Raw genomic sequence first — 12,109 nt, forward strand, 5'->3', positions numbered from 1 at the left:
ACCCCACCCTTTTCTGGCCTACAATGACCCAAAATGAACATATATTATGTTGGGCCTCGTCTTCGGACACTAGGAAAGAAAATTATTTTTCCTCAACTTCCGAGCCCACGCTTCGCCACTGCCTATCAATGCTGTGAATGTACATACAGTGTTGCCACATGAAGGGAAATTTCCCTTTTTGAAGGGAAATTTGGAGCTAAATATAAGGGAAAAGGGAAATTTGATGAAAAATAGCGAATTTTCAGGGAAATTTTAAGACAGATTCAACATTAATTATATTAAACATTATAACAGATTGCAGTTTTGAAAATGAGAACTTTTTCTTTTATTTTGTCGTATACTTTGTTCTGAGAGGAAGGGTGGAATTTGGGTTGGTCCACATCTGGCTACCGTTTGGTTGCCGGAGGTCATCGACCATTCACCCTTATATCCCGGCTTTGGGAGTGGGAGTCTGAGGGTATTGTTTATGTAAGGCTTTCCGCGGTTCACTGAATTTTGCCTCAACGCTGCACGTGCAAACCATAAAGTTCTCTTTGTCGCAAACTATATTTACTTCAGTCTTCATTGGACACTGGGTTATTCGTTTGGTTTGGTTTGAGTTGATGTTTTAAGTCCACTTTATGCACAGTAAGGCTAATCGGGACTGGACGTACAGTTTAAAGTGGGATCCAAACCACTTGTGCCTCCACCGGGTATCGAATCCGGGACCCCTTGATTACAAGACAATGACGCTACCACTGCGCCATGGGGGAGGCCCACTGGGTTATTCGTGTGCGAGTGTTTGGTGGAAGGGAAGGTTGTGTCTGTGTTGGACGATGGAAGAACAAGGGGAGCAAAGGAAACGATCTGCAACTCCAGAATATATTAGAAAACGTCGTGGAGAATTATCGGAAGATGAGAAAACACCACGGAAACAAGTTTAAAAATTCCGTTCGGAGTGGCAAGAAGTGACTAACAATACCTCTCAGACTCAATGGATTAAATTTTAATAAAAAACTTGCTGTGTTTTAGAAGTTCCACCTAATATGTGAAATTTACCAGAATTGAACATTTACTCAGGTATGTACTATATATTTTTTTGTTTACTCAGGAATAACCCCCATACACATGCGTCGAATTTAAAAATTTTGATGGGGAGACAAAAATGTGATTTTCCACACAAACTCTTCATACTTAAAGGAAGTGACGTTTCATCTACGCCTTACTAGACCAGCATTTTGTGTAGAATATCGTTAATTTTCTTCTGATGGTGTGATGAAGACAAGGGGCATTGGCCTCCCTAAATCTCTGTTTGTGTGTTTGGCTTTCTACTAAAGAAAATCTTACTTACTTAAAGTTGCCAACCTTAACGTAGTTTTAGCTTTCATCTCAAAACGAAAAAAATGACTTGTTAAGCAATAAAATCTAAATCTTCAAAAAAAAAAGACATTTAAAGTTATTGATTTTATTGTTTATTGATTTGGTTTATTTTACTTCACTTTTCTGCCACTTTTGGCAATTGCAAAGATGGGGATGAGTGATGATATGATGAAATTTATGAATGGACACTCACAAACAGCCATGCCCAGGCCGGGATTCGAACCGGGACCACTGGCGTCGTAGCATTTAAAAGTTAAATTGTGTAACATACATACATACGAACATGGGTCAACGATAATATTTATTATTATTAATAATAATAATTAGTTATTAGTAGTTAAGTAGTTATTATTAATAATAATTATTATTATTTAAATGAAGGGAAAAATTGGGTGAAAAAGGGAAATTTTACCCCTTGCAAAGGGAAATTGTGCTTACAGATTGTGGCAACACTGTGTACATACTGTTAGATACTGTTAAAGGTGTTGGCAGCATATACTGAAAGAATGCTTTTGTCATGATTTAAGATACTTTATTCCACATATTAGTAAAAAAATCTTATACAATAGACTTAACAGGAAGTTGTTTTCTTCATATGGGGAATCCCCGATTAAATTAAATCAATCTCCCTGCCGGTCTTACTTTCAGCACATGCTGTTGAGCCCCGCCCCGCCCTTCGAATTGTTAGGTCACAAATATTACGTAACATGTATAAGATCATAACCCAATAACAAATGGTTTAATGATGACGTCAGAAGACGGGGAGCGGGGCTTGTGTTGCATCAAGTGTGCGATCAGTTTTGTCCATTTGCTTGCAGCTGTTGAAACGAGCTCTGACGTGCCTTGATACGTGATAAATCTATGATGTGATTGATACCTGTGCTGCTGCATACTTCATACCATACATTTCACTCTTGGTCCAGGTAATTTTTTGATCATGTTAGGTCTAATGATAACATGCTGCGTGTTAAGTGACTATGCTTAGCAAGCCTCACGTAGCTTACTGTGAATTGTTAAACTTTCGCAACAAATATGTTTGGAAATAATGCTGCACAATTACTTGCCCCATGCAATTGCCAAAATTCATGAGGTGTTCATACAGACTTAATAATAGAGTTACGTGGCAGTATTTGAATTTGAAGTGCAAGGCTGTTTGATATGGTGGTGGTGGTTTTCAATACTGGTAAGCTCTCGCCATAATTTAAGGGTTCCTAGTTTAATGATTTTTCGCAACTTTGTAGTAGTATTAGAAAGTGCTGTATCGGTACTATTATGGTATGAGGGAAACACCTACGAATCATATATTTCGGACTTCTTTACATTGCTAACGTGTTATTTTCGAATGTGGAACATTTCCTAAAATGAAATAATGCATATCAATGTCTATTTCTTAGATTTACGAGTACTTACTGTTACTTGTTGTTTCGAATGTGTAACACATTATGGCCGTGATAGCGTACTGGTTTAGGGGCGTTCTGAGTGTGTTTTGTCGATTTATGCAGTGTTGCAACCTCGTTCACCGGAAAATATCTACTTTCGTGCTCGTATTTGAAATTATGCTAATACGTCGCAAACCATTGACGTTAGCCTCACAAACCATTGATGTTAGCCCAACAAACCATTGACGTTAGCCCAACAAACCATTGACGTTAGCCCCAAAAACCATTCACGTTAGACCCAAAAACCATTTTCCATAATGTTAGGTTAGGCAAGCATAGTTAAAGAAAAAAATTAAAAATACTCGACACGTCATGTTCTAGTGAAAATACGGCGAGGCTGAAACACTGGCTACGGGGTTGCATCATCTTAACACACGGAACATTGCACTCTTGTGCAGAAAGCAAATGGCGGGAGCAGGAACAGCGTGTCGGACAGAGATTTTTGCAGAAAACAGCACGCATTCACATTAAAATGGATCAAATCTACATTCAGGAACTTCCACAACGCTAAAGAAAATGATTTCCATAAGTACTTTCTCCTGTAAATTTGAAGGAATCAGTTTCCCTCATACGATAATGTTACCGAAAGGGCTTTAGCATACTGTAAACTATCGTGGGTACCAGTTATAGTGAAAACACATTTAACTCGTTTTTTTCCGAAGTATTTACATTTGTACTTACCTTATATGCATAGCGGAACATTTTTCAACTTGGGATTATGTTTTTGCACTGAAAAAAGTGTAATTTTTCACATTACAAGTATTTATTGGTCTTTGCTAATTTCCTTTCGTTACACACAATATGGCGGGCAAATCTTGACTCACGTTGTCTATCGTCAGCTGATATGCAGTGTTTTCCAAACTTATGAACCGAAAAATGCCGCACAAACTATTCACAATGTTTTTAAGCGAAAATTGATCCACAAACCATTCACGGAAGGTTAGGTTAGGTTCAGTTAGGTTAGCCAAACAAAATTAAATTCGGGGAAAAAAACCGCTCACACGTCATCTTGTAAAACTACAGCGTGGTTGCTACACTAACGCTTATTAACAGAAAAATGATAGTTTTTAGGCTAACATTGATCCACAAAGGATTAGTTTAGGTTCAGTTAGGTTAGGCAAACAGAAAATTAAATTTGGAAAAAAAACTCTCACATGTCATTTGGTAAAACTACCGCGTGGTTGCTACACTGACAGGGGGTTACATATTTGAACGCACGGAACATTTGATTCATGTAGTCGACGATAATGGTGGCACAAGCTACCGTGCAATGGAGATACATTAATGTCAAAAATGACATTATTTAAAGGCCGAATAAGTTGCACGAATGGAAAAAAAAACACTATTCCCAGATTCCAAAAGTCCACAGGAACTCAATTCCGTAAGTACTTTCCCGTCATTTCTCCTGTAAATTTGAAGAAATGTGTTTTCACTATATCTAACTGGTACCTTTCTGCTTTCATATACATTTACTCCATATACAAAAGAGCTATATGCATACTGATGTTGAACATTATTTAACTACATACCTCCAGGCATTCACTTCGGCCAACATTACACATTGCAAAAATTAGGGTAAAAATCTGATAGTCCCCGGACACCTATAACTTTTTCTTCTTTGTAGCTAATCAGTGGTGATTTATTCATCATGGAGTTTTGGACTTTTAACCACTGTTAATTTTTACAAAAAAAATAATTTTTTTTCCTACGTTTCGGAGGCCGAATCTGCCTCCGTCTTCAGGGTAGCGTGTAGTCTGTTATGTCGCATAAATGGTTGCCTAGGAGGATTGTTCAAGGTGACCTAGGCTCCACCGCGTCTGCAGTCACAAGGACCTCTATATACGAAAAAAGTGCCAGGTAGATTATGAGTGGCCCAGGCTCCACTTTGTCAAATGACCACGTCGAGGTCACGACCAAGGCTTCGTGTGGCACCGTTAGGTTTCCACCTTGATCTCCGGGGACTGGATCGCCCCGGATTGGTCGTGACCTTCACGTGGTCGGTCGTGACCTCGACGTGGTCATTTGACAAAGTGGAGCCTGGGCCACTCATAATCTACCTGGCACTTTTTTTCGTATATAGAGGTCCTTGTGACTGCAGACGCGGTGGATCCTAGGTCACCTTGAACAATCCTCCTAGGCAACCATTTATGCGACATAACAGACTACAGGCTACCCTGAAGACGGAGGCAGATTCGGCCTCCGAAACGTAGGTAAAAAATTTATTTTTTTTGTAAAAATTAACAGTGGTTAAAAGTCCAAAACTCCATGATGTATAACTTTTTCGTTTTGTCAATTTTTGACATTCGTGCTTACCTATCTTCTTCGCAGAACATTCTTGAAGGTGCATTCACGTTTTTTGGATGAAAGTTATTGCAATTTTGCACATTACGAGTACTTTTTCCTCGTGGTCTTTCCGCTTGCCTGAGACAATATGGCACGTACATCTTCCTAGGTAATCACACGTCGTGCTCGTGTTTTGTCGATTTTCATTTGTTATGCAGTGTTTCAACCTTCGGAACCCGAGAAATGCCCGTGAACAAAGCTCGTGATCATTTTTTTTTGTAAGTTTTTTGCATCGTTCTAGGAAGAAAATTGTAATGGTTTGTGGGGCTATCCATCACGGAATCGGTGTGAAATGAAAAAAAAAAAAATTAGTTTCAAATTTTTTGAGTCCAAATTTCCCACAGATTCCAGGCTCCGCCCGCTGCCGTGCCCCCACTCCCTGTTAAAGGCATGTTAGAAATTGGCAGTTACCTGCCCCCAAATTTCACCACGCATCCACGACACGTCATATTAGGCAAACATAGTTACAATATAATCATGCACATTTCAGCAGGTTAGATTACGTAAACATACTAAAAAATACCGTATATATGCACAACCCATTCCTTCTAATGAGTAGCTTACATTCACTGCCACACTTTGAACATTCAATTCCTTCCTTCACGATCCCATGTTCAATTACAAAATCCACTGGATCTTCCACACCCGGTACAAATTTCACCACGCATCCACGACACGTCATGTTTCTGACTTTCGTTGCAAATACAGACGGGTAGAAACACTGCATCGAAACACCGGATACCCAATGAACATGAAAAAAACACAATCACGATGCATGATGATGTAGGAAGGTGTACGAGGAAAGTGTACACGGGGCGAAGGCTATTCTCCTTCGGAGAATTAATTGTCAACAAACAACATGAGTTTCCGCTATGAAACATTCCCCCATCACACAAAACACCTTGCAGATTTTAGACAATGCTACATGAACTTGTTACCTTAAGTAGTTTTTTCTGTAAAAATTAAGAAATCTGTCCGGGGACTATCAGATTAGTACCTAAATTTAGTCTCTATGCTAATCACAATGGCAAAAAACATCCAACCTACTCTTTTATGAAGCTTCAAAACAGAGACTAATTATCGTAGAATTCTTTCAATCACTGTCACATGAAATTTGAACCTTCCTAAAAGTAATGAGCACTTTGGATTTCAGAAAAAAGTTATTTACGTTGGAAAAAAAAAAATACCTTAAGCAATCACGCTTCCCATGGACAAGACACCCACACTGTCGATTAAGGTGAGGTGACAAAGTATTTTACACTAGTGGGAAAGAATGTAGAGAAGTAAATTGGAACCTTCCTGAAACTAATCAACAGAGTTTTCATTTTTAAAAAGTCCAATTATTAAAATGCTAAGCAAACAAAACCTGAACCACCTAACCTAACAACAAAAGGATATAGGGTTATTATAAAAATGCTAACGGAACTAAATCTGACCCAACTACGAAAGCATTTATTGAATGAAATCTTCAAACATTTTGGCGGCAAGAAGAAAGTATACATTTTAACACCGCACGGTGAACAAACCAAGGTAGGAAGGGCTGTTTGTAAGACGGTAGGGTCCAAGTTCCTTTTGTTTTATTGCGATTTCATCATGCCACAAATATAATTTTTATATGCTTTGATTTATGTATGTTAACACATACTGTAGAGTTTTAGCGATTACTTAAGATTTTGTTCAATATATGCTTTCGTGGTTGAGTTAGGCAGGTCAGGTTTGGTTCTCTTAACATAAAAATAAAGTCCTTAAAAGGCATTTATAAGGTTCCAATTTACTTCTACATTCATTCCCACTAGTCTACGATACTTACTGTCACTTGTCAAGGCAGAATACCTTGTCCATGGGAAGCATTCATCCTTGCATAAGGTAATTTTCATAAATAACTTTTTTTCGAATCCAATTAATTTAAGGAAGGTGAAAATTTTGTGTGACAATGATTTCCAAAATTCTACGATAATTAGTCTTTCTGCTAGGAGAATTTGAAAGAAATCATAAAACAATCGGAACCGTTACTGACGATAGTAAATGAATGGCTGTTGGCAAGTACAGAATTATACAGAAGTACATGGAAGTGAATAACCAGTGTCAAGGAAACGCACTGTAAGTGATTGCAAAAACTTCGCACTCAGACGAAAATCTAAATCGATCCAAGTAAAAAATGTATATGTAGCATGATAAAATCAAATGTATGACACATGGATAGGCATTTTTTTACATGGTTTGATTGGTAACAGGGCGATCTCTGCCGAACGGATTTCTTCATTTTTTACAGAAGAAACTACTTACGGAAATGAGTTTCTGTAGCATTCTGAAAGTTCGTGGAGGTATTTTTTTGCATTGTGGAATCTATTTGACTGGGAATTCATGTATTTTTGATGAAAAATATCTCTCCGACGCACAATGACCGTTGCTTCCTCTACGTAAACCGGATGTTCTGTACGTTTAACGGCGTAACCCCCTGTCAGTGTTTCCAACCACGCCGTTGTTTTGTAAAAAGTGAAGGTGATTTTTTTTTGAAGCTGTATCGCATTGTTTTACGAACAAAATTTTAACTATGCTTGCCTAACCTAAGTGAACCTAACCTTGCCAGGAATGGTTCATGGGGCTATACGTCAATGGTTTCCGGGGCTATCCGTGAATGGTTTGTGGGGCTATTCAGGTATTTTTCGGTTACGAAGGTTGGAAATACTGCATACCCACATGATTCACGATGCAACTCAAGGTGTGCCCGCCATATTGTGTGTTACGGAAGTGAAAAAAGGAAGAACAATAATTACTGTTAATGTGAAAAATTGTTGTTTTTTTTTCGTGAAAAAAGCAAGATGCCACCTTAAAGAATCTTTCCCAATGCAGAATAGGTAAGTATGAATGTTAAAAATGAGGAAATAAACGAGTGAGAGGTGTTCGGTGGAGATCGCACAGGTACTAGTTTGATTTCTAATTGTCTATAAATACATACTTCAGTGTGTTAGTTACTGCATGTTTTCTGGAGGACAACCCTTGGTAAAATTTTAGTATCCGCAAAACGTATTTCTTCAATTTTACAGGAGAAATTACTTACCGAACTGACTTTCCGTACAGTTTTGAAAGGTCGTGGAAGTGTTTTTTCCAATCACTTAATTTATATAGTCGGTAAATCATGTATTTTTGAAGATTAATGTCTCTCCGATGCACAAAAGCTGTTGCCTCTATGTCCTTCTACTACGTGAACCAAATGCTGCGTATGTTCGATGATGTAACCCTCGGTCAGCGTTTCCAACCACACATTTTTTTTTTTTTTTTTTTTTTGCAAGAACATGACAATTTTGAGGATGACAATTTAACTGTTTGCCTAACCTAACTGAACCTAACCTTGCCGTGAATGATTCGTGGGGCTATCCGTGAATGGTTCATGGTGCTATCCGTGCATCGTTCATGGGGCTATTTATGAATGGTTTGTGGGGCTATCCGTGCATGGTTCGTGGGGTTTTCTAACCTGGAAAAAAATACAAAATTAGGGTAATAGTTCGTTATATCGGAGACACATTTCTTCATTTTTACAATAAACTACTTACGGAAATGAGTTTCTCCAAGCTTTTCAACGTTCGTGGAGGTATTTTCTTTCATTGTGGAATCTATTTGACCGGCAAATCATTTATTTTTCAAGAGAAATATCCCACCGACGCACAATTGACATGCTTCCCGTATGTGAACTGTATGCTCCGCACGTTCAGTAACGTACCACACTATCAGTGTTTCAAACTCCTTTTTTTTTTTATTATTATTATGCTTGCCTAACCCAACCAAACTTAACCTTATGGAAATGGTCTGTGGGGCTATCCGTAAATGGTCTGTGGGGCTATCCTTGAATGGTTCGTGGGGCTATTCATCAGCTGCCGAGCATGGTGGTTCGTGAAGCTATCCGTGAATGGTTCGTAGGGCTATCTGTGATGGTTCGAGGGGCTATCTGTCAATGGTTCGTGAGGCTATCTGCCAGATACCCAGGCTATCATCAACTACCCATGCATAATGTATAATTTCCACCTGTGAGGAACACTATAGTAGTATTTTTCCGTGAAGAAGGTTGAAACACTGCATACCCGCAATGTGAGTCAAGATGTGCCCGCTATATTGTGTGTTCCGGAAGCGAAGAAAGGAATAAAAAAATCACTCTGTATATGAAAAATTGTGTTTGTTTTCGTGTAAAAAGCATAATGGTGCCTTGAACTATGTTCCGCAATACACAATTGGTAAGTACAAACCAAGTGAAACTCAAAATATCCGATTTATATGTGTCTCCGATATAACGAACTGTTACCGAAAATCAGCAACATGAAAGCAGGTATTTTTTGGTGAAGAAGGTTGGAAACACTGCACACACAGTGATCATGGACAACACTAGTCAAGATTTGCTCACCATATTGTGTGTAACGCAACCGGAAAATAAATGAACAATAAATACTCGATATGTGGAAAATTGAAATTATTGTCGAGAAAAAAACGAAATCCCACCTTCCAGAATCCTTAGCAATGCAGAATACGTAAGTACCAATGTGAAAGAAAATAAAGGAATTTCAGATGTTTGGTGGATACTAGTTTTACCCAACCTTTCCCTTCCAAATGTGCTTACAATATTCCTTGTTTGTGAGCAACCATTTGTTTACTGTCAAGGTGACTGACATCTCATGCCATGTATTTCACATACAATGATTCACATAATTATTCGGACACAGTAAATTTCTAACCTTTAAGAGGGGGAAGGGAGTGAAATCTGTGTACAGCGTTGAAGTTGATTTTCGTTTAAAAAATGTCATGTTTAGCACAAAATTGGACGATAAAAAGTTAAAAAACGAACAGCAGCAACAATATAACGAAGAATGAATCCCTACCGTTGCAAAAATAGTGCCACAAAATTATTCGGACACATAGTAAATGTTAACGTTTGCGATACAGTGACAATTTCGATTTACGGATTGATTGATGTATGTATACTCTGTTCTATTAACTCTGGTTTCCTGTAGGTTTCTATAGCAATTACGATCGCGTTTTGTTTAACAAAGTTGTGATATAAGAACATTTTCTATGTAGAAATGGGGCGAAGAGGAAAGGAAAGTTCATTTGAACAACGTCAGTTAGTGATATGGCACCATGCTAAGGGTAAAACTTACCGTGCAATTGCCTCAATGTTGAAAATGAAAAAAAGAACAGTTGCATATATTATTAAGCGATTTAAAGATGAAGACAGGATCGAGTCCCACGGTCATACAGGGAGACTAAGAATTTTTTCCCCCAGAGAAGTGACGGTAATCGTGAGGAAATTTTTTTAAAAAAAACAAAGATGAGTACTCCAATGGTGTGTGGTGAGGTAGCTGAGGAGTATGGAAAGCATAGTCATCCTGAAACTATACGAAGAGTACTCAGAAGGGCAAACTATCATGGCCGTGTAGCCAGGAGAAAGCCATTTGTAAATAAGCCAAACAGGACACAAAGACTGGTGTTCGCAAAGGAACACTTAGGAAAGGATCAGACATGGTGGAATCGGGTAATTTTCACTGACGAGAGTAAATTCAATATTTGTGAGTCAGATGGGAGGGTAACAGTGTGGCGTAAACCAAATGAGGAGCTCAGAGGGAAAAATTTGCAAGCAACAGTGAAGCACGGGGGTGGTCACGTAATGGTTTGGTTCTGCATGTCGGCCCAAGGCGTTGGTAAATTGGCTTTCATCGAACAGACAATGGACGGGTACCGTTACCTTGACATTCTGAAGTCAAATCTAAAGACTAGTGCTGAAATGATGGGCATTCTTTGTAACTTTGTTTTTATCAAGATAATGACCCGAAGCACACTTCCCGTGTAGTACAAGAATGGTTATTGTACAACTGCCCAAAAGTGCTCCATCCTCCACCGCAGTCTCCAGACTTCAACGTCATTGAGCACCTGTGGTGTAAGTTGGAAAAAGAAGTGAAGAAAACACCTATAATCTCGAAGGCAGACCTCAAGGAGAGACTTCAACATGAATGGGCCAACACGCCAGTGTACACCAGAAAATTGGTAGAAAGTATGCCAAATCGTTTATCCGAGGTGTTAAAAATGAAAGTGATGCATCCCAGATAGTGACATTTCTGTTCGTTGCTTTTCAAGCGTGTTTACCTGTTTCTCCTTCCATGTGTCCGAATAATTTTGTTTAACCCACAAAAAATGTTTGTTTTGTTTAATGAAAATATTTTACTAATATATTATATTAAACATAATTGAAGATAATTAACAGTGTGCTCATATTGTGTTTTGTTTGTTAAATAAATATTAAACATTTATCATCGTATTATATATTACATCATATTACATCGTATATATCGTATTATATATATATATTATACTACGTCAGTAAGTATTCAGAAATCTTATCTGTCCGAATAATTATGTGACTCACCGTACATGAGGTGAAAAAGGGTATTTCATTGCTAAGTTCTTTCTTTGTTAGGTTAGGTGGGTCAGATTTAGCCTACAGCTCTTAGCATTAAATTAACACCCCTAAATGGTAACAGTATGGTATAGGGAAAACACATTTCTTCAAATTTACAGGAGAACCTACTTACGGAACCGAGTCTCTGTAGACTTTTGAAAGCTCGGCCAGTAAATAATGTATTTTTCGACATTAATGTCTCTCCGATACACAAAAGCTCTTGCCTCCATTACGTTCGACTATGTGAACCAAATGTTCCGTGTGTTCAATGACGTAACCCCCAGTCAGTGTTTCCAAACTCGCCATTGTTTTGCCAGAACATGATAATTTTAACTATGTTTGCATAACCTCACAGAATCTACCTAATCTTGCATGCATGGTTCGTGGTGCTATTTATGAATGGTTTGTGGGGCTATCCATGCATGGTTCATGGGGCAAGTAGAATGGTTTGTAGAGCTATCCGTGAATGGTGTGTGGGGCTACGCGTGCATGGTTCGTGGGGCTATTTATGATTGGTTTGTGGGGC

The 12,109-nt window shown here is 38.4% G+C and overlaps 1 protein-coding gene across 2 annotated transcripts in view; it reads left to right on the forward strand.

Moving 5' to 3' along the window:
* The first annotated feature begins 2,152 nt into the window (after positions 1 to 2,152).
* The window catches only part of LOC145996576 (uncharacterized), a 58,151-nt gene continuing 48,194 nt past the window's right edge, over positions 2,153 to 12,109 (forward strand). Inside the window, exon 1 of one of the 2 annotated variants that reach the window (XM_083133081.1) lies at positions 2,153 to 2,282. The gene's annotated coding sequence lies outside the window, so the exon portion shown is untranslated. Of the gene's footprint in view, positions 2,283 to 2,395; positions 2,543 to 12,109 lie in introns of those variants that run through there. The other variant, XM_083133083.1, reaches the window with a different exon arrangement.

Source organism: Lepisma saccharinum, chromosome 12 (assembly GCF_977018435.1).
Source record: "Lepisma saccharinum chromosome 12, izLepSacc3.1, whole genome shotgun sequence".
Taxonomy (NCBI): Eukaryota; Metazoa; Arthropoda; class Insecta; order Zygentoma; family Lepismatidae; genus Lepisma; species Lepisma saccharinum.